We start from the raw sequence: 25364 nt of genomic DNA on the forward strand, positions 1-25364 counted from the left end.
ATAAAGTCGATTTCTTTTTTTCTCTGCAGTTGTACTTTTTGCCATTGTGCAATCTTTTGTTTGTTGGGTAATTACTAATAAATATCAACTTTACCAAAGGACGGCGCTTCATCAGAAAACAACATTTTAGAACTGAAATTACAGCCGTGCTGTTTTACATTTCATTCACACTGATATACAATGACAGTCAAGGACAGTCATTTGGGAGACCTAAATAAAAACTGAACAACTGGGCAGGAAATTGCAGCACAGTGCACAAGTAGAAGAATGAAGCTGAGTTTTAATATCTGATTTATTATGCTCTGTTACGTTGATTGGCAGTCTGTCAAATTGCATTTAATGAATCTAATAGGATAGTACATGCAGAAAATTGGGTCTGAACACAATGCATTTGTCTATATGATTATGTGGTTTACCAGATACCACTGCCAGTCTGTGGCAGGGCAGGGCCCTGTCTGTAAATATTGTTGTGTGGTGATTTGGTGGTGGTTGGCAGGGATGGGGTTAATTTCCTATCCCTGCCAAAATACATGTGAGAATGTGGCTGGAGGTAATTGAGTAATTGATAATTATGCTCCAGCCACATGCTATAAAAAAGGGGGAAATTCCTTTGTTTGTTGGAGGTGTTTCTGTGTTGCTAAATTTGATTTATGTTGCAAAGTTCGGTGAAGGCTCTGCCCAGCCTGAACAGTTTTTGTTTGACTTTTTATTTTTAGCTCTGTGAGCAGTGTTTTGTTTGACTTTTTGATTTGTTTTTGTTGATTAAAACAGCACAGCAGCGATTTAATTGCAGTTTTACTGTCTCCGAGTCTCTGTCCTCCAGGCTATCCTGTCACACAGTCATATTTAATTACTTATATACTGTAGTGCTAAATACACTCTTGTCATTCATATTTATTTCATTATATCCAAGTACACAATGTGCATACTGTTTGGTATTAAGTAGCTGTTCCATTTTTACTACTGGTATAATGTGTCCTTTTACTAAAACTTTGGTACCCAAAATCCTTAATAGTTACCAAATACTGTAAAAGCGTACAGGTATGATCTAATAGTTACAGTAACTCCACAACCATCTTCTCTTGCAAAAGGAACACAAGACTTAGAAGATTGTTTGGCCTCCTGGAACATACAGGATTAGTTTGCTCACACTCCAGGCACATATGCAGCAAGTACCTCAGTTTGCAACTCAGCAGACATTTAAGTGGATGAACAGACCAAGCTAGCTGCCAGGAGCTGGCTCTTTGACAGAGTAAAACATCAGCTACTACCTAATATCCAGAGCTCCACTGGGACTTGCACAACTGCTTAACAAGCTACTTTTAGGCACCAGTTAATGCAAGAGGAGTGTGTGAACAGCCAGCAACATGGAGGATACACAAGGGGGTGTAAATGCACAGTGCTCTTTTAAATACTGTATAGCACACAATACATCTTGAGTGAATTGCTTTCGGGACGGTTTGTACCAGCTTCTTTTTAGTGCATGCAAATTGTCAGGATAAAATACAGCTGTGTGAAATATGTTTATTGTTTCCAAATAATAAATAATAATAATAGTAATAATAATAATAATAATAATAATAATAATAATAATAATAATAATAATAATAATAAAGTTTCTTAGACAATAGATTATTTATTACAATCATAAATTGCATTCTCTCTGAAGTATCAGCTATAATTTATTGCAGTTTGTGTAAATTTGTTGCACTTTATTTTGGCACATTTGTAAATTATGGTAATCATGATTTGATTTATCATCTTTGATTTGTCATTTTTGATTTAATGTCACCTTGTTTTAAAGCACACTTATTTTATATTGCACATTTTTTTTTTTGTAGTTTTTAAGCACAGATTCAACAGGCACGTTGATGCTCTCCTGTTCTCAGCCTCGATAATTTGAAGAAGCTGAGCACCTGGTATAAAAGTTCCTGATTTCATCCGTTCTAGAGATTGGATTTGGTTGTTGTGATGTGAACCCGGGTTTGTCTGGAGTGGAGGCTGGACGCGCAGCCAGCAGGAGCAGAGAAGGAATTAGACTTGTTTGTGTTCGGTGGTGGGTTGGGAGAAAAATTAATTAAACAGCCGCCAACATTTAGAGCGAGGCTCCTGCTGTGCGTCCTGTCTCCCTGTGTGTGTGTGTTTAATTGTTTTAGATTTAGTATCTTTAAAAGGGCATTGGGGATTTTTGAGGAGTGCTGGAGACGGGGAGCTTTAAAGTATTGGTTTTATTGCTGTAAGCCCCCTCTCTGTGATTGTATTAGCACTACACTTTGTTGTTTTTATTGAATAGTGCAAACCCCATGTTGTTACTGTGTATTCTAGACCTGTTCTATTTGTTACTTGCATATTGTTGTGTATCTTAGTTTATTTCCTTCTGGTATTCTGCCTGACTGATCCCACCCCTAACAGGTGTGCTTTTTAATTTAGTAAGACAGTGTCACGAACAAACCGTACAGCTGTCCCTATCCAATTTTATTAATCTATTGCAATAGGGGACATGTATCCTATACTGCAGGCCTTTTTCACTATTGAAAACTCCCAGCCTTCTTGATGTACAAACATTTTAAAACAAGTTTGTATGAAATCTATGGAGTTCGAGAAGCTGCCCTCCCATAACTTAAAAAAATAACACATATACATTATAAAATAGATAGATAGATAGGAAACTTAACATGGTCCAATTCTACACACAGTGACTGAAGAGGGTATAGAACATGATTTGCTACTCAATATCCTATTAAACCAGTGAAAATACTGTAACGTGTAGTAAAGGTCCAGTGCCACAGAGGTATTAACTATTTCGCAAAGCCTCACAGGTCATGCATTTAATTAAATTAAAGAAGATGGGTGGGAAGCTATTGGGTTCTACCAATCAAAGAGCAAAAAAAAAAAAAAGGAGGAGCAGCAGCTAATGCAACCGAGGTTATGGAAGCCATAATGAAAAAGATTTGATACCAGCTCAAGTGATTTTGTTTCATTCACAAAGAAGCATTTCCCCACACTTTGGGCAAGCACTCAGCCAGTCTCAGATTACTTACTGCAGATCTACTTCTAAGAATACATCTCTGATTAATTACTTAGCTTATTGACGAGGACTCCACTGATCTATGCTAAACTGGATGATAAACCCTTTGCCAGATCCACTTTCTGTTAGTTCAAGTAGATGAAACCCAGTGTGGGCAAAAGATACATTGACTAAATAAACAGTTTTATTGCTGTGTGTGGGAATGTGACATTTTCCAGATGTGCTCATTCTGACACAGATATTGCATACTGTATCCTGCATTGTAGACATTCTCATACAGTAGAATTTGAAGGAGACTCCACTACCTTTGTTGTAACTGTAGGTATGTTTCTGTTTTCCCAAGATACTTTCAGTAAATATCTTTCCAATGCTGGTATTAACAACAAAAGTGTCAGCCAGCAAAGGAGCACATCGATAACTGCTATTCTGTCTAGCAGGTAGAGTATTCCCCTGGAGGTATGTGTGGAAATAGTCGTAAAGTTTTCAGTCTAGAAAGCAGAATATATATCCATTGGACTTCCTCATAAGCACAAGCTGCTACATGACACATCTATTCTTTATGCATTATAAAATATATAACATTTGTTTCAAATGGTCCCTTGTAAACATTCCCTGTGGTATATCATAGCACAGGTCAAAACAGTATATTGACAGCTATAGAAGTAGTAACAATACAATACAAAGCAGAGAACACAATAAAAACAGTAAAACAGTAAAAGTCTGGTTTTAAAAGCTGCAACAATTGGTGCTTCCCTTGCAGAATAGGCAGAACTGTCTCTTTCACAAACCTCTCAATGTGTTTATCACTTCAGTGTAGTTCATTCTAAATGTAAAAACTCTCAGAAATCAAGGACAGGCTGTAGGTATCAACAGCAGCTGTGCTCTCTTGTGATGCAAGTTTGTCCTTCTGCCTTTTACTCAGTGGGGTACAGCCCTTTAATGAAATGCCTGTGCCAGAAGCCAATTTCCTTCTTGTCAGCTTGCTCCAGCCAAGGAATGTTTGACAAGATCCTATGGTTGTAGAACATTCTTGCGCTTGCATCATGCTGATAGTTATTTTTGTCATTGGCCTGATATTGACGGCACTTACACAGCTGAGATACAACATCATGAAGAAGTCTCTCTCAGTTCAACTCCCTGTACAGCTTTTCTTATTATGCCATCTTCTGACTAACATTTCTACTCCTTTTCTTCTTACTGACTAACTTATGACTTCTTAAGCTTTTTTTTGTTCTGGATTATTATTATTTTTTTTTTCAGATTAGGGTTGTTGCTTCTGGCTGTACAGTAGAAAGGGGCCTTCCCTTTAAACTTGTGCGTTATCTTGGGCGTTGATTGGGGTATTGATTTTTTTTTCCCACCTGAAAAATGTAACAAAATTTGACACCAGTGCTTTAATTTGTTCTTTTTGTCACACATTTATTGTTTTTGGCCTTTCCAGATGCTTTACTGAACAGATTGCAATTAATACAACGTACTGCCATCTCGAAACTCATCAGGGATGATCGTCTTTAGGTCCTTTGCACTGGATACCATTCATCAACTTTAAAACTTTGTTGTTTCTTAGACTTGGTCTTGCTTACTCGAGCATGCTATTTTAATGGTGCAAACACTGGCCTTCTTGCAATCCCAAGACCTTCATCAATCTGCAGTACTAGGGTGCTTATGCTGCCATGCTCCAGGACTCCAGGGGTAGAAAGATGAAATGATATAATTTCAATCATGCTTTTGTTTTAAAATAGCAATGTGGAATATCTTTATCCTTGGGATGGTTGTATATGAAATAATGCTTTCCACCTAATATAATTATTTGCCATGGTAACACGACCATTTCATGCGGTACCTGTGAAAACCTATTCTTTTAATTTGAAAAGACACGGAAGCTGGAATGGAAGCACAGTGCCCTGAATGATAATTGCATATCTAATTTCCAAAATATGTCCATGCCACTATCTCATTTGATATAATGGGCACGGCTTCTAGGAGTTTTCCAATATATAACGGAACGTTCACTCATTTTCAATACAATTGCTTTGAGGCAATAGTGAGCAAAGACTCAGTTCTAGTATTCTTATAAACATGTTCATATAATTTTCTATTTCAGTGTATAGTTTCTCAGTTTGAAACTTGAAATATAAAAGACATTGCAGTGTTGTATTGTGTGCTTGAGGTTGCCTGATACTGTATTAGCTGAACAATGCATCTGTGGACCTATTCACAAGCAAATGTATGCATTGGTTTAATTTATGTAGGGGTGTACATTTTTGATAGGCTGAATTAATGACACATGAAGTTGTGAACTATTGTACACAGGTACAGATTATATATCAGAATTATCACTACGGTTAGTTCCTTTTCTTTTGGTAGGTTTTAACACTGGTTGGCTGTACACTTACTATCAGTAACCTGCACCCAAACAGACTATTTATCACCCAATCATTCCCTGTCACTTTATGGTTTTGAAATATGTTTACTTTATTTACAGTACATGGCCGCTGTTGTAAGATCAATAGTACACATCTTCAAACTGTTTAAACATGTGTCTAAATATATTACCTTTTTGTGCTCATGATTGAATGCTTAAAGTTATGGATGAAGATTGCATTACCACTTCAGATGCTAACTGTGCTATGAAATACATTAAGATTAGTATATATTAATTTCCATCACAGCACTTGGGACTTGACATACAAAGACACAACCCAGGCCCCTCCAGCGCTTAATGTCTGCCAGGTGCCACTTAAAACAAAGTGTTACCGTACTTCACATTCAGGAGGAATTGTTTTCTGCTTTGATCATTTTACACCAGATTAAGTTTGCTCTCTGCGTTTGCTGCAATTATAATACGAGCTAGCATAGGGGTAAATAGGATCCGAGGAAGTAATTACCTATATCCATCACTCTGAAGCTGAGGGAGCAGTATATGAATAAACATGCACACATGGTACAGGAAACCTTGGGGGAGAATGCTAGTATGTTTTCACTTTACACAATTTAGTCCAAAAACGGCATATGCTCATTGCATTATATCCAATTCATTTATGAGGTTTAAATAATGAATATGCATTCTGCTCTTCCTGTTTTATAAATACGTTTTTTATTCGTTAAGTTTTTAGAGAGAATGCATTCAGGTCTCCTAGTGTGCAACAGAAGTCAATATCTGAGAAAAATAATACGCAAGCTTGGGGACTGTACTGCCCTCAGAGGTTTGAAAATGCGTGGCCAATATATACGGTTTTAGCTTTTTTTCTTTCTTATCCTGAAACCTTACAATGCATATTTAGATATTTTTACTGTATGCTGGCAACAGTCAGGCCAACAAATACCTATCTCATGTGTGTAAGTTCTGCCACACACAATTTATTGTGTCCATTCAACTTCTAGCTTTTGATTAGGCACTTGGCATATTCTCAATGCATGCTAAACAGCCTTGTGGGGAAGGATATGCAATTTGGCTTCTAATCCCATGGCAGAGATGCCAACAATATGTCCTTTCTCCCTTTATGGATGGATTTGAATGGATGATATCTCTATCTTATCCCTAGTCCCTATATTATTTAGTTGAAGTGACATTTTCCCCAAAGCCTTCCTGCTTCAAGTTTTAAGCGTATGCTCTCTTGAAAGCACAAGTGCCATTATGCTGGCACTAGAGGCAACAACTCCCAATACTTTTCAACAGCGGGATTTGATGATATGATCTCAATAACCCTTAACAAAGGTTGTATTGATTGTGCTACAGTTCAGGTAGCTGCTGATATTTTTGTGGTTTATCAATGGCAGCCTTGATGTGTGTGTGTGTGTATATATATATATATATATATATATATATATATATATATATATATATATATATATATATATATATATATATATATATATATATTTGTAATTAATATTTATGTAAAGAGGTACAGGATAAACAGATGAGTATACTTTTTACAATCGTGACTTTCTTTCTTTTTTTGGATAGTGCTGAATTTCATTGGCCCTTGTGTTATTTGCTTTGATGTAGTGTGATAAGCATTTCTTAACACAAGATTTCCACAGAAGACAAGGAAGTGTATTTCTGTCTCAGTAAGATGATGATTCTTCAATTTGTCCCTGAAATTTGACTTATTTTGACCCATGGAATGATATTACCCTCTCCAGGTGTTCCATGCACATTTTCAAATCTAGAAAACTGTAGTAAGATGATGATATGATGACATCACAATTCTAGAAAAAAGAACCCTCAATTCTGGGTGCCAGAAGTCATTTTAAACATAACCATTGATCCACACTGGTACACAAATGACTGCATGCTGTGTTTGTTTACACAATATAACATGCACTATGTGTATAACACACAGGACTTGGTAGAGTTAGGGTTAAATCCCTTTATATCATGCAACTCTTGTATAAGGCACTCCTTGTGTGCAATAGCCTTTTAGAAACACCATTTCATATTATACTGCATACATACTATAACCCATATAAACTGCACACATCCTATAATACAATCAGACCGGATATAAAACACAGAAATATTTTATAAAGACTATACTCAGAAAATTATGGTACTACAGTCATTGCCGCTGGGCATGTTGTTCATTCACTCAATGAAGCATTTTGAGGAGCATGAACAAACGCTAATTCAATATATATTGTACATTGAAATCTAAAATGAAAATGTGGGTTAATTAGTTTGAAATTGGATCTTTTCATGTGGGTTCCATTCACGGTAAATGGAAGTGAGTTAAATACAGTACGCTGTAGTCAGTTCAATAATCATATAGGGTTGAGGTAATGATAGTTTATATGACTTATTTCTAGAAACCACTTTTAGTCTATTATTGACCACAGCAGCTAGGGGAATATTCAACTTTCTGTTGCCAGTCTCAGCGATATAAAAAAAGAGAAATAATAATAACCATTCCTTTTCTAACCACTGACTCATTAAAATCAGCAAAAATAACTGACATCGCTTAATCCCTTAAAGATTTAAGCTGTACCTCAAAACCTGACATCTTTATAAATCATAGCTGATGATTTAATAAGCTATTTTATTTAAATGGAAAAATAAAACAACTAACTTTCTTAGATATTGCTGGATCATTTACACAACCTACTCCATATGCAGTTTAAAGAAAAAAAAAATACAAAAAACGCACTTCTGGGGATTGAAAATTCCTTGCTTTTATGCCAGTCTCTTCTGGTATTCAAGCATCTTTTTTTTAAAGCCTCGGATTTATGTCATGTGTCCTCCAGGCACACATCACCTCACCCACTGGAGTTTGCTCTGTTGACTTCACTTTAAAATCCTCTTGCCTTTTACTATTGTGTATTTTTAATATCAAGTAAGCCAATACCAAGGGCTATTTAGCTAAAAATTATGGATCTGTTATTCAAAATAAGCTATGAGATGAACGGTGCATGCAAAGGACAGATAAGGCCAGATTTACACCTTTCAGCGCCAGTGTTTACCAGTAGATGCCAACTAAATTAAATAGCAATTGGATGTTTTGACAATGGATAAGCAAACAAGACTGTTTATGTCCTGGTGCTCTAGCTTGTTTATGTACACAAATAAATAGAGGATCTGGTGGGCTGATGCAGAAACCTTTCTTACCTTGAAATCCTGCTAAGGTCACTGGTGACCTCAACCTTACTTTACAGGAACTTCTATACAGGAGCATAACTGAATGACGAGGACAACAGTTTTAGATATAATGATTGAGGTGCATTGGTACAATGAAAGTTGGCTGTGTGAGAACCCAAATTATAAATAAAATGACACCAGGACATCTATCATGAGACAGAAAAGGCCTCAGTGATCCCTCAAAATGCCACCCTGTCTGTTTAAGAACAGCACAGTAATGAATCGTGAATGTCTTATTCTAACTGTTAATTAAGCAATAAAACCCGGTGCAGTGGTTACTACCATCTGGTCAGTAATGGGCATCTTTGGAGTCGGGCACCCAGGGGTGAAGCTGTTGGAGTTGTATTGCCAACTTTACACAGAATGCAAGCCCTTTATCTCTGGAATGTCTGTTTCTGAAACTTCCAGAGTGTTGGCACAAGAATCCTCCTTTGTACATGCATAGTGAAAGAGAGTCTGTGAGCTTACCAAACTGTCACCTGCCTCCTTATGGAGTAGCTGGATGCTTGTGCCTGTTTATTTTGAAAACAGCTGTAATGGTATTCATAGGGGATCATTCCTTCTCAAATGAGACAACAGGCTTGCAGGCATGCCACAAACCACAGGGCTAAAAGCTTAAGTTTTCTATTTCTCATGGCTCCAGTTCTTTATGAATTTTTCAGTGAAATTCTGTCACATGCCAGCCCACCAATTCTATGAATTGTGTCCAATCTGAGATGGAAATGCTGCATAACTGCACTTTGATTCCTTTATGTATCTTAAATAATTTATGCTGTTTACTTACATATCACACTTCCACAATTTGGTAAAGTCTTTAAAACATTACATCAGTACACCACTAAATACTTCTTGTTAGATATTTGTTTACATGTAATTATACATTTGTTTTTAACCTCTTCAAATATAGATATATATGATCTAGTACAAAGTCGAAACTGTTATATATTGTAGGCCGCAAAGGTGTAAGGAGTCTGCAGACAGGACAAGTGGGTTTTTTCTTCCTAAAATGAAATGCAGTTTTAAAGTTGACTTGACATGAAGATCAACCTGTATCTGTTGTCCTTTGGTCATCGTACAAACCCAACAGTGGCTATAGCCAAGCTTTTTTCCATGTGAAGGTGATTGGCGTTTTAGGGTTTAAACTCAAATCAACCCCTGTTTTAGTGAAGACACACCTTGCACTGGAGGTGAAATTTTCCAGAGTAGTCCTCGATGGCTTTTCTATTATGTTTCTCTCATTCATTAAGTAGAAAACTTCTCAGAAGCTATGAGTAATACATTTTGATTAACCTTTGTAGTTGTCTTCACTACATTGACTCACAGTCACAAGTATTTTTGGTAGCGTGCCACACAACTTTTCAAATTTAGCTCTGAAACAGATCTGTTAAAAAGCAATTGTACAGCTATGGCCAAAAGTGTTGCATCACCTAGAATTTGAGGGTTAATACATAATAAAAAAACAACCAACATGAACATAATTGAGATCTTTAATTGAACATCATACAAACAAAGAAACCAAAAAAATGATATAGCAAAAGTCTACTGGAAGCCATAATAGAAGAACAGTATTTCATGTTAGAACATCTTTACAATACACAGGGCCTCGTTTAAATACCACATGTCTTTATATATATATATAAAAAAGAAAAGTGTGTGTCCATAAGCATGTAGCCATTACTGTATGTGGCTTCTGTCGCTGCTTAATCGTTAGTGTTAATGACTTAACACATTATAGGGCACTATTTGTAATGAGCAAGGGTTCCATCATTAAAACTGCAATAGGTTTGGACAATATTTTTTTCCACTGCAGCACTGCAAAGTATCCACTAGACTTTGCAATCTCTCTCTGTATAGAATTTTATTATAGCCAGAAACTGGCATGGATTTCAACAAGATTCCGTAGGATCTCAAGGGTTTTGCAGCTACAGTATTTTGTAATCAGTTCTAAAGATAACAGCTTATTCATTGGAATTCATGAATTTTTTTAATATATTATACGAAAAATAATTGTGCCCATAATGAAAAGATGAATGCATACAGGGGCTTTGTTGCGATATGAACAGTTGTATCCCCTACAGTCAGCCATCACACCCACACATCCACAGATTCCTAATCTGTTAACACTAATGCAACATCCTTTACAGTGACTAATAAAAAGACTATTGAAAACAAATGAATTTATGTTAGCAAGGTAGTAAGTTAAAACACTACTTCTCATTAAAAGCTATATCTAAAGAGTCAAACAGTCTACGCTGAAAACACAAATATGTAAATCTTCTGAACAAAGCATGTAAACAAGACTGCCTGGTTTATATTTCAGACTAATGTAGTGCAACACGTACTCCCACGCATGCTATGTAAATGGTTCAGGTTTCATCAGTGATGATACCTCAAGTATAACAGTGGCAGTAATTGTAAAAGAGAAGCTGACATTAGTAAGCCATTAAAATGCTGTCAAATGTTATTGATGCCGACAGCAGTGTAATCATTGTCACTCCCAATATGCATGGCGGTTTGTAAATATCCGGTTATTGTCTGGAGCCGTTGATTCACTGAAGCAAAAAAAAAAAATTAATAAAAAAGCTACTTCATTCTTATAATTGATCAACTGTAGAGCTATACATTAATTAAGGGATTGCTCCAAATCAGGCTGTACATTTGCATATGCATTTTAACAAGTTCATAAATCAAAACTATTAAGACAATATCAATGCAAGCTAATCTGATCTAAAGCAATTTTTGTAGTTTTTGCAACTTAGATTTTTCTAGGGAAACCGTTTGTTGTTCATTGTAATTAATGAGCACAAACCATATGGTGTTGACAGAAAAATCAATGTGACTGGTGTAACAAAATGCAATATTGATTTCCACAAGTATATAGCATTAAGACAATTAGAGAAGAAGGTATACTTCCAAAGGAGGTGGATATTATTTTCATTTGTTATGGAAAAACACTAAATGCCTTTTAAAAAATCATATATAGTCCAACCTGCTTTATTCAGTATCACTCCTGTTAATGACAAGCTTGTTATCATCACAAGTGCTGGACAGAATACTTCCTGTGCGTTGTGCAGTGCAATAGACTATTGAAAGCACTTTTTATTAAGAAACACTATTAGAATAAATTGCAATATACCATATTTCGAGTTCCATGGTGCAACTGGCACATATGTTGCATCAACACTTTTTTTTTTTTGTATTTTAGAGCTTGTTTTGCCAGGTAATTGCATAGTTATGCAATAAAGGTATTTGCAAGATAAAGAGATGATTTTATTGTAAAGGCCATGAACAGATGTTGTAGAAATGACATTATATGTTCTGTATTCATTTAGAAAAGCCATAAATGTATGTCAACACTTAAAAATAAGTGCCTCTTTATGAAGTTGAACAACACTGAAATCTGTTTTGAATTGATGCATGCCTATCCTGTATGCATACTGTACACTGAATTCTGCAGTTCACTCACAGAACATGGAAAATCCAATCCCAAACCTGAATCCTCTCCCTCACACTTAATATAATGTGTCTCGCCTCTTTTATGTAATATTAATCAGGACATAATCAATATTTGTATATTAGAAACATGAATTGCAATATAGCGTAATATACTGCATCTACATTTAATACATGGCAATACCTGTGATAATAAATAATACTAAAAATATACATGTTTCATTACAGAATGGCTTATTGAATTGCCTTTTAATGCTGTCTATTTGTCATTTTATCTGTCAGTATTCTGGAATACTTAATAAGTATTAATTATTTTTCATGAATCAGTTATTTGCACTGCTATCTATAGTCTTGTTTGACATGACTGTTTTATTTTAAATATTAATTCTGTGAATGTTGCTAACCTTATTCTGGAATTAATAGTTTTATTTTCCAATTCTGAATGATAATGGTAATATTAGCATGTATGTACATGCATGCTAATTATTCCTGCTAGGATCAATTGAATAATGACCTGGTGTTGCCTGTGATGGGAGATAATAACAAACAGACACCAGTGAAGAAAGTCATCTCCAAACGGAGTTACAATACTTTATCCTGCCCTGCAAGTAATGCCTAGCACTGCTCTTACCCAAGCGGCTGCAGTAGTCCCCATTTTTTGGTTTTCACCTTACCCTGCAGGTTCAAGCAGCATTGCAAGTTGAAACGCTAGTATACAGGCTAAAGTCAATTGATTGTTGCCTAATTTAAAGTCATTTCTGTAAGCCTCTTCTGGAGTTTTACAGAATAGGCATATGCAGGCTAGGTACCCAGTAAGAAACCAATATATATGTGTTCCAAATCCAAAGGAGGTATAGGATTGTTAATTTCACTGAAAAGAACGTGGATTAGCTGAGAATGGGCTAAAAAGAGATACAAACCTATAGGCATCAGCTGCAGGACTACTAAACATACTGTACAGTCTGAAAGATACTGTATCACCACCAAAGTGATAGAAGAGTGTTTACTAACACAAGTAGTGATGAAAAACAATTAGTAGCAGAATGTAGCAAAAACTTTTAAAGAAAAATCATTGCAAGTGAGAATTAATTCCACTGAATGATTAAAAATATATTAAATTAAAAATTGAATTAGGAACTGACTTTGGTTGAATTAAAGGGAGCTATTCATAGCCACGATGCTCCATGTTTATGTCTGGGAAAGATAAATGGTATTACATAATATTTAGGAGCATAGAAGGATGGATGCCAAGAAGTAATTTTGCCTCTGTTTAATAATGGGGTCCAGGCAGAAGGGTTAGTACCAAAGGGAAGGGCCCAGGCCATTCATATTCTGATTGCAAAGCTGTTGAAAAGCTACCAGTGATCTATCATCATGAAGGCCAGTGGCTTGAATGTCTACTTTTGGAAAATGAATGGAAAACATGGTTAATAAATTGGTGATGTACTTTGTGCAAAAGAATGAGTTGTTAGCTCTATGGCAAAGTGGCTGTAGAAAAAAAGAGAATTACAATTGATCACACAGTGGAACCGCAGGCTGTCATTAGCTCTGATTAACTCGGACGATTTGGCAGGAGTTATTTTTGGAATGCAGAAGCAAAGTGTACAAGTCTTTTGATTTAAAATCCTAAGGGAGGAGGATGACCCAGGGGCAATCGAAGTCTACTGGATGTTAATTCCTTTAACGTAACATTTTGTACATTTGTTTTAAACACCTGTTTCGAATCAGTGAGACTAAAATAATATCTCTTGTACACAAAGGTCAAATGTAGGCACTTATTGTACTTACCAGCACTTTGGTAAAAAAATATATGCATTTACAAGGAACTTTAACAAATGTTTATTTACTTTGTGCAAAATGCCATTAAAATTGCAAATGACAGCATGTGGGTATATAGTGTATACAAAATATTTAATACATTACAAATTGTTACTCGGGTGTTGTTAGCAGGTATAGAGTCTAGTTTTCCAATATGATCAGGTAAGCATACAGCTTTGGCATTATATGTAAAATGTTTTTTTGTTTTTTGTTTTGCAGTGAAGTCAACTAGGCTAGCTAATACTAAAAAGTCATTGAATCTATGATGTATTTAATCATGTGGATAGCTGAAACAGCTGGAAGAGTGAAGGCTAGCCCTCTAGTTTTTGTTACTCTCTACAGAACCTTAAAATATTTAGTCAAAAATTGATTATGCTTCTCAGACATAGGGTTCAACATTAAAAAGCAATTTGGTTGAATCGTATAAGATTCAAGTTCACACGCTCTTAAAATGTGCTTTGGATGTTAAAATTACTTTTCTGATTATGGAATACCTCTACCAATGTCACTCCAATGTGAAAAACTGTGATTAATAATTTTCACATATTTACAGGCAGAAAATAAAACACAAACATCATTAGAGGATGTTTTTATTATACGACTCAATTGCTGAACAGTTCAGGAACTCCCCAGTCTTTCTACCTGTCTCCATGCCAACCCAGCTCCTGAGCTTAATAGGTAATTTAAATATTTGTTCGGCATCATTAATATTAGATCTCTCCCCCACATCCTTGAAATAACTATCCACAGTCCAATGAGAACATGTTCTGACAATGCAAGCAAAACTTTGTTTTCTCTAATAAAGAACATTGATTGTAAAGTGTAGCCAATAAGGGGCAATATTTTTAAATATTAGTATATTATGCACTCCTGGTTTATTTATGTTGATGCTGAATCCCTGGGATCCTTTGAGATCCAACTTGACAAAGTTTAAAAAGATCAATCAGTAACCATGAACTGGACTAACATTGGTGGGCCGAATGGCCTGCCTTCATTCTTAAATGTTTATGATCCTTACATGTAGAAAGAGGACAATAAACAAGAACGGGTTAGCTAAAACAGTGTTAGCAGGATTTTTTTAAAATATATATTTCTCTTTCAGAAACTCAGACACATTAAAGTCCTATAACCTGGGACAAACTTGGCTGAAAGCAGCTCTAAACTAACAAGTATAAAGAAATCTTCGAGAGGTCACACCAATGCTAAGCCCTCTATTTCCCAGTCCTAGTCAGTGAGCAGTGGCTTCAGCACAGTCCATTAAGTTCTGAAGTGGGAGATAGAAACCTGGTGCTCTTACCACTGACAATGAGCCGTGTGTGTGTTTGTTTTTCTTTCCCCGTCAAACTCTATTAATCAAATTTCTCTGCAAAAAAACAAAACAAAGCAAAAAAATTCTGCCTTGTACTAGTGCCTTCTGGAACATTAACTGGTTGCTTTTGGTTGATACTTCAAATATTTAAGTACTAGTTTGGTTTTCGCCTGACCCAAGCACCACATTAATGGATCCTCAGATGATGCAGTATCCTTACACTATTGTACTACTATAATGTCATTGTAGATATCACTTGGAGTTCTAACTTGTTGAATCTTAGTAGTATAACTTGCACTTACAGGAAACTATATATTGTATGTAAATATAGATTTTGTATTGTAACACTGTCCTGCCTGTAACATCAGTAAGTCACCTTGGATAAAGGCGTCTGACAAAAAAATAAAAAATAAATTAAAAAAATACTATGATGATGAAAGGAAATCCTTGGTTGCTACCTGACATAAAATCCTTTTTCAATGCCTGGTTATTAGAATGTTTTTTTTTTTTTTTTTCGTTGTTGTTGTCCTGGTAAAGAACATATTCATAGAGTAAGTCAATAAAATACAAACTAAAAGTCACATTAGACGGCATCATGTTCCATGTCTTTTTCTAGGTGTAAATTTAGTTTCTATTAACTCGCAGTGTAGCATTGCAGCATTGATTTCAGACTCTGAAGGGAGACAATTGGATTGAGCTCCACCAGTATTTAATTCAAATCGATCTCCCGGAAGCTTGAACATTCAGCTTATCAAGCAATTTTTGGTTGACACCAACACAAAAGGAGCCCTGCAAGACATGTCCTTCTCAGCTTACATGCTCCTGTTAGATGAAACCTGAGCCAGAGCGAGGAAATCAATGTTTAGAAATGAGCAAATTTCACTCTGCATGTTGCACTGCAACAGAAAGAGCAGTTGTTGGGTTTTGTTGTCGTTAATAAGGAAGAATCTTCAAATCACCTTTTCACCCAGACCTTCTCTATTCAGGTAGCACCCCTGAATAGAATTTCAATTTTACCCATGAGAGCTGCAGGTGAAAAATTTGCTCAGCATGTTGAAATAATTAACAAGTCTTCACTTAGTCACTTTACACACACACACACACACACACACACACACACACACACACACACACACACACACACATACACACACACAACAAGCGCTGTAAGGACATTATCAATGCTTGCGTATGTGTTTATTCAAACACACGCTTGCATGCATGCACGCACACACACAGTAAATGAAAACACTGCCTTGTAAAGGTACCTTCTTATGTTTTGCACCTAATCTGCCTGGCTGTAGAATAATCCTACAGTCTTACAACTTTCACGGCTGTTAAACCCACGATACCCAAGAAGAATTAGGAACATAAAGAACAAAATAATACTTTTGCTCGCTGCTGACTTGTACTGGTGACCGCAGCAGTGACATTCTACATGTCTTCTCACTTCATGAACCACCTATTCCCAACACATTCATTCCACTGGACAACTACAAGCTTGCCGTGCTTTATAAAACACAGCCAGCAACAGTCATCCTTCAGCCTTTTGTTACTTGACACAAAAGGTAGCACACACACACATATTCACAAGGTTTAGTGATGGGGAAATGTCAGTTTGACACCAGCATCCTTCAGTCAACATACATTTTGTTTTGAAAAATATAATCTCCTAGATAAGGAAAACAAGTGGATGAAAATTAACCTTTGTGAAAACTACCCTCCCCCCAAATTAATGGAAACATGGGCTTTACTTTCCCCCAGATAGGTGGAGACACAAATGCTTGTAGTGAAGAGAAGCACAGCTCTAGTCCAAGATAGTCACCACCACTGAATTAATCCATTAATGCATCCACTGTCAAGGCTGGTATTTAAACAAACAAACCCAAAAATCCATGCTTCATCTTCAGCCACACACCTATGCACAGTAAAATAGTTGATAACACCTTCTTGCATTGTGTAATTAGTTTTCCCCCTAGCACAGCCACTAAACACTGCCTGTCTCTCCCAGTCAACATAAACACTTCAAAAGCTGTTCAGCTGAGTTTAATACCAGCCCGTATTATTCATACAGTTGCTGTGGCAACTGCACAATGTTGCCGGAAATAAACACGTTTAGCAACTAGAAACTGACTGGGGGGGGGGGGGGGGGGGGTGAGTTTTCTTGGAAATTTGTTAAATGTTTCACATCATTGAGTGTCTCTGACACATTTCCTGCATTAGGCTTCAGAACGACATAAATTAAAGTCATACTATGTATATGTGTTTCTGATAGATTAAAGTCATCTTAAAAAGCTCATAACTCACACCTGCAAGCCAGAATAGGATTTCTTACAGAACGCAAAGAGATTTAATGATTTACAATATCTTTCATCTGAACACAGCCCACTATGACAGGGAGGAAGATCATTGAGAAGAAAGTGCACTCATTCACATGCACTTATTGATATACCCACATTGGATGCAGATTGCCAAAAAATAATACCAACAAAGGTGACGCTTTGACTGTGGAGATTTGGGAACTGCCGTTCTTGTGGAAATGAATAGGCGGATGTCACCATTAGTTATTAGCAACTGTGGAACAAAGAGATACCAGCCTGTGAACTTTCATTGGTATTCAATTGTTGTACCAATATGCAGTGTTTATTTAACCACCCCACAGCTATATTTAGGGACTCGGTCTGTCAAGCAGAATCAAAATACTACTACTACAACTACAACTACAATTAATAATAATAATAAATAATAATAATAATAATAATAATAATAATAATAATAATAATAATAATAATAATAATACTGCCAAATAGATACGTCTTAAAAAATCCTATTTCTACAAATCGTACTTTAAATTTCAATTCAATAGAAGTAGGCTGCATTACTTTCATGTGAAGTACAGGAAGATTCTCTAATTATAAACATGCAGTATACTGTATCATTCCCAGTGTGAACATTTGCTGCAATATTCTTATATACCATTTTATTTTTTATTTTTTTTACACTGATAGTTTTCTATTGAAACAGGGACATTAATATTGACTTGACACCACAGCTGCCAAGGCAATGTAATCTTACTGATTCATTTGGCTGTTAAAACTGTTTTTGGCCTTTGGGATATATGGCAGCCTTCCAGCAAAGGTGTTGAGGGATAAAGCATGCATACTGTGGATATATTAATGTTCCGATTCCCTTAATCTGCTTTCGGTGGAACATTTAAAAAGAAAAGGCCAGTTCCCATTGTCATTATAAACAAGTATACTGTTAACAGGAAGGACCAATCTACTTAAATGATGTGAAAAGAGAGAATATAAACTATTAAAAGCTTTGGTTACTCCTTATTAAATCTCATACAGTTCAGTAAAACAGACCACACAGCACATATCAGTCGATGCTCTGAAGCACAGGTTAATGGATTCATTTACAGATAACACTGTGTAACACAATTTTTGTTCCTGGGTAGTAAGTGTTATTTCCTAATTGCTTATGCCTCAAAAGTATAGAAAATGGCTATTATTCCCCACAAACTTTGCTTTTGTGACCAGGACAGTGATATTTCAAAATATCACTATTTCCAATGGGAAAACGGGCAAATGTGTGTCTTTTCTGATAAAGTCAGAAAAAAACAACATATGAATCCAAATTAACATGTATTTATACTAAAGAAATACAAAAATGACTACAAAAGATTTAGAAGTGAGTAGTTTTTCGAGATTTACGATTATACTGTAAATACAGTATAATTGTAAATCTCGAAAAACTACTCCAGAGTTATTATATACCTAGAGTAGGTATGTAGGCTGTGAGAGAAAAAAGTGAGGAATTAAGTATCTTGGGGTAAAGGTGAAGTTGTTCTTGGTGATGTAAACAGAAGCTGTTTGGGAGAAAGATTTGCTAAAAAGAAAGGGAAAGAAGTGCGTCTCACAAGACCATCAGAGACCTGCAACACATTTAATGGAACTTGAAGCAGTGTAGACAATATGCAGATTAAAGTTTTGCATCTGATTAGCCTTGGGTGGAATTTCAAATATATCATTTTCTGAATTCCCTGTTGTGTGCAGGCAAGAGCTAGAGGAGTGGAGATGAAGGCAGGGATAGTGAATCACCGGGTTTGGTTTTGCTGCGAAGCACAGTGCCCTCTCTTCGTTATTGATACCTTCGCATCTCAAAAAATCCCAGAGGATTACCAGCAGATAATGAACTGCTGAAGTGCCTACAATGAATATGAAGCAATAAGACAGTTAATGAAATGAAAGTGAAAAAGGAAGTCAAGATGCTGAAGCCTGGTTTAACCGATTGTTGTCTTTTTTTTAAGCTTATTTGAATTCGTTAAATTAAACCTTTTATCTTTTTTTAATGAACAAATAGAAAAGGCCATTTTAAAACTATTATCGACTATTGACTCCAAGTCGTTAAAATGTGTTTTTAAAATGTGATAATCGACTCCAAGTTGTTAAAATGTGTTTTTAAAGACATTTGTAAAAATATGTTACTGCTGTAATGTTTAGCAAGTCAGATTTGTTGTAATATGTTGTTATGCCTTACCATGCTTTTACCATAATGCACCACAGCAAGCCTCTCCCACACTTGAGCTCTTGAAAGGGGGTTCAGTTCAAATGCAAATGGTCATTGTATTCTGAGGGTACTTCTGCTGAAAGCATCATACCAACCACCCCCCAGCACCCCCGCCAAAAAAACAAAAAAACAAAACCCCAAACACCTGGCCCTTGAAATTGCAATCCCATCCCAGTTTGGTACTGTATACACACTTATTGAAGCAGTTAACATGATGATTTTATTCTAAGATCCTTGACTGTCATGTAAAATGCTGCAACATCTCCCTGTTTGCTTTGTATCCTAAATCACCGGGGCTGGTCGGGATCCCGGTTCTTAGTTTAATTGACTCCCCTTCTTGTTTCCAGATGGAAGAGTGCAGACAGCTGTCCTCTGAAGTGGACCTGTTTAGTTTGTATTGTGCTTCATTTCACTTCCCTGCTTCTCTTTCTAATCATCTGCAGTATTATGCCTAACTGTTTCTGACTCCTCCACTGAGCTTTGTTATAGAGTGTTGTCTTTGCCATATGGACGCAGACAAAGCGGTGAACACGTTAATCCACATTTCTCTATTTGTGACACTTTAATTAATGCATGCTTTGTTTTAAGACAGAGGGAGGGAATAATTTGTTTTTCTCCACTGCTTTTAACCCTAACTGTTAAGATTACAGCAACACTTTACATGGTGTCTCATATTCGTGTATGAACATATTAGTTACTTGGTAAATACATGTGTACTTAAACACATAATTACAATGTTATGATGCATAGGTACTTAATGTGTAAATCATTTTGCATGGTATATGTAAGCACACAATCGTATCAGAAGAGGGTTAAGGGTAGGGTTGATTAAGGCAGTAAGGGATAGGGTTAGGTTTAGGGTTGGGGTTATATGATGCAAAAAACGTATACATTAAGTACATTGTAATTATGCACAGTAACATTGTAATTGTATAAGTACACATGTATTTGATAAGCACTATGTAAATACACAGTAATTAGATACACTTAATATAAAGTGTTACCAAGATTACATTTTGACACTGTTACCCTTATAGAGGCTTATAGAATGTATTAATATTGTAAATAAATAAATTGCATTTATTTCATGTAAATAAAATCAGTAATATTTAAGATATAACTATAAGGATATTGATGCTAACATTAAAATGTAATGCAATAAAGTAGCATACAAAACGGTTTTGTAGGAATATTAATATTATCAATAACATCATGCAGGTTTCAGAAAAGCATCATCAAGACTCACACCTTTGCATAATTCAGTCATATTATTCATATTGAGACATGCAGAAAAGTCAGATCTTTTTAAACATGCCAGAAGAAGACTCTTGAACACAAAGAAATTGATTTTAAAAGAGATTCTTGCAAAACCCCCTTGAAAATCAATAGACATTTCTCCCGAGAAAATTAAGATTTCAATGCATGTTAAGAAAATTAACTGATATTGAGTTGGGATGATTCCAATTGCTGATTCAAATTAAGCATACATGCTTCTCAAATAAAGTTCGACCTCAAAGTTTAAAGCTGAGTTGTTCTGAAAAATGTTTACCCAGTCTGACTTAACTAAGTTTTGCTTCTCAGCAGTTAAGACACTTTCTTAATTTAGTTCCATGGATTCCTTTCATTCTTTTCTACACACGCTATTTATCAACACTACTGTTTGCAATTGAGTCAGCTCTCAATCCAGAGAGAACATTTTGTCAACATTTCATTTTCGATTGCATAAGATAACCCACCTCAGTGGAAGCCTTGATCAGCAAAACCTCCTGGAGGACTACAATCTGCAGCCTACATGAAGGTACAAATAGTTCAAACTCTCTCCAGGTCCCTCATCGCTCTCAGGTCTCTACCCCTTCTTGCCGCTGTTTAAATATAGCAGCAACACTGATTCTTGCAAGCTTTCACAAAGCAATGAGACCCTGTCTTATTTTTCATGCTGGTGTTTCTTCTTCTGTTTCTCTAATTAATTCTGTGAAATCTCTGCATTAAAAGTTGAACTATCGCATTCTACAGCTACTGCCTAAAGTTTTGCATCACCCTATAGAATTAACAAATTTTGCTTCATAAACCTGCTAAATAAAGTTACGTTAACATATTGAAAGACATACCGCTTTGTAGTTTTCCATATACATAATGAAAAACTGAAACGCGTTCAAAAATGGCATCGTGGCACTTATTTATATTCAAAATTCACGCCTGCTGTGAAAGCCTGTAAGGGAAAAACACTTTTTACAAGGGGCAGTGTCCTTTTGAGCTATAAATAAAGACACTCCAGAATCCCAATGAAGAATCTTTGTAATAAGCAAGGGAGAAACGAATTTATTGTTAAAACATAATCCTCTTTATCATTTATATTTATGTGATAAGGTGAAAAAATAAGTCAATGCTAGTTGAAAGGGATGGGTTTCAATTAGCTTTTTATGAAATTCTTACAGAGTTACAAAACTCTTGTTTTAATACTCTAGCTGTGCAACACCTGTGCACCAGCGCTCTTGAGTAAAATGTGACTTTTTATTTTGCCAATTCATATCCTATTAAATAAGATGTATTACTGTATGTTGTAGTACAGTTTGTACAGTATGTGCAATCTTGCAAAATGGTATCAAAAGATCTATCCATCAATCTATCTGAATACCTACCTACATCACCCCTTGAAGTCAACATCTTCCATCAGTTATTGATTAATACAGGAATAAAGAAAGATGTCTGTTGATGTGTCATGGGATAATGGAAGGCAGCGTGCTGAAGCCCTGAGCGGAGGCAAGTTACTTTACTGTATGTAAGCAACCGTTATTCCAATTATATATAAGAAAACTAAAACAGCTTTTCAAAAAGCACAGTAACATGTGAAAATAAGAACATTTAAGGATGGGAAAAGGCCATTTGCCTTCCAAAGCTGGGTCTGAAAGTCAGGTCTGAAAGGTTCAGGGTTATCTTAACTGTTGGGTCCAGTAGCAAGACGCTGTCACCACTATTGATTAACTGGTAAGGTCCTGTACATTAAACTGGGTTGAGAGACATCACCACAACCACCCTCCCTGATGATTGGGTCGTCACAGACACGCACAGGCAATGCATTTTAAAGAGTAAATAATGTCATTGTTCATTTCTTATTACATTGTACTCAGCAGTTTGGGGTTTATTTTGTTCCTTGGTTCTCTTTCTCCAGTATTTATCATTGTTCTCTAAATCTGCCTTTACCTGGCTTTGAGGTGCTTTGCGCTTATTTGGTTCTGAACATCCATTTAAATCATGTGGCAATGTGACCTTTCAACATCTGCTTCATCTCTCTCTATTTATATAAATGGTACTTACACTTTAAGGTATCTGCTTAATATGGCTCCATTTGTCTCTAGGAGAGGATATCTATTGTTGGGATGACATTAGGAAGAGCAGCAAGCAACATTTTCACAGGGACACGCGACACCTCTTGACAGATGACGTCCTTCAAATCGTTTATCTTTTCCTCAGCAGCGGTATTGAGAAAGGAGCCTACCGAATTCTTAAACAATTTTCTTTTAAATGTATTTTATATAAATAAAAAAAAAAGTTTCATATGGCATATCGGTCAGTGTCTTTTTATCATCTTCAGTGAAAGGTTGCAATTAAATCAGATGGCTGAGGGTTCAGCTCCCATACCCCTGGCTGGGATCAGCTGGGTTAGCGTAATGAAGTTGACATTTAAAGCATCCCATTCAGGGTTGCATTGGATTGATTGTTTTTGCCAGTGAGTCTCGTCACCGCACCCCTGGGGTCAGGTGGCATTGTTCCATCTGCTTTATTGATTAAAAGTTTTCCTTAGTCTCTGCTCACTGATCATGAAAGCTGCTATGTATCTGAGGAATACCTTTAATCATGAAAGAAGATAGTGAGCCCCAACCTGATCTAACAGGGTTTGAATCCTCTATATTTGTTTCAGTATCCTTACAAGTTTAGAGGTAATGGGAAAAAGTTTCAAAATACGGTATCTTTTAATATGGTCTTCCAAACCTGAAATGGGTGGGAGCCAAAGCAGTGCATTATTAAAAGTGTGATCATAAAATGCATTTCAGGAATAGGCAGTCTAAAGTATGACATTGCTCTGCCTTTGCTGGACACTGTGCATTTTTAGTCTCATCATTGGTAGTATCATGATAGGGGACAGCGAGCCAATGGGAATATATATACCCAATGGGAATTCTTTTATGAAGGTATGAGAAACAGCACGGAGCTGTGCTGCGTTCAATGATGTGCAGTCAAAAAATTCATGACCTGGTTCTCTTACCGCCTTTATATCATTGCTTCATTGTTCAGGAAAGTTGACGGATCCAGCATAATGTAAGTGACTGGTGTTCAATTGCTTTAATCCATTGCGATCACACTCCTTACTAAGTGTCTGACAAATAGACTGGAACTGGTAAATGGATAAACCCATCTGTGATCGATAACTCAGGGGTATCCCAGTAGACTACACCGTAAGAGGTAGCAGGAAGACTCAAGATCAGCAGGCATCGTAGAACACAATTATAAACTAAAACCTTTACATACAATAATAACCCATCCACTTTATAAAAATGCATTAGTACACGTTCTGTAAAAGTTTGTAATTTTGTCTCGTACACATGCTTGCATGAAAGTAGATATTTGCATATGATTCAAAAAAAGTAAAACATGACATTTGCTTTTTAAATGCATACATGTGGTTTTAAAATTTACTGTAAGATACATTTTTGTCAGAATTTCTCCTGCTCTGCCTGGTAGCCTTAAAACCATTGTCTGAATGCTATTGAACTGTTCCTGTCTGTCAATATTTACTTAAGTTATGTTATTATCTTAAATGGAGACTTTTAAAAAGGCTTGTTGCTGTGCTTTGGACTTAGATAAACATGCTTTAAAACCAGAGCTCTTCAGGATTGCTCTTTGAGCTCAGTTTTAAATGTCACCCCAAATGGAAATTTTATTAAGAGTGATAAATCAGACTTCAGAAATCAAAGATTTTCTGCACAGCAGAACTGAAGTGCGTTTCAGCACAGTGGGGTACTATTGGAGCTTGGGATGAGTGAATATACAGCTACGGATATTCAAAAAGAGATCATATTTATGAAATTATTGAGCTCATTTGCTATTTGGGTGAGGTCAAATACAACAGACTTCATCTTATAATCTGATATTCCAGTAAATAAAATAAAAATAAAGTCCAAGTGTTAAAACATTGGTTAAAATGAGTCTCGTAACCCGTTGCTAATGCTATGCTTTGCATACTGATATTTTGCTTAAAGTAGTAAGCAGATCCATACAGCCCTGCAGACTTTTGCATTCAGAGTCGAAGAAAGAGTTCACAATATACTAAAACTCATATAGTGTAAAGACTGTCTCTTCAGATCCTTGTCTTGTAATACAGTGCAGTCGTTTGCTATATGGGGATAGTGTGGTGAAGATATGTTAAGGAAGGCAAGCAGAGTAAATCGCTGTAAATAACACAGTTAAACCAAGGAAAAGTGTTCTATGAACACGAGAAAAACACAAAGAAACATACCCACTTTCTAAAAAGAGTAACAGATGAGGGG

This window comes from Polyodon spathula, chromosome 23, assembly GCF_017654505.1.
Source record: "Polyodon spathula isolate WHYD16114869_AA chromosome 23, ASM1765450v1, whole genome shotgun sequence".
Taxonomy (NCBI): Eukaryota; Metazoa; Chordata; class Actinopteri; order Acipenseriformes; family Polyodontidae; genus Polyodon; species Polyodon spathula.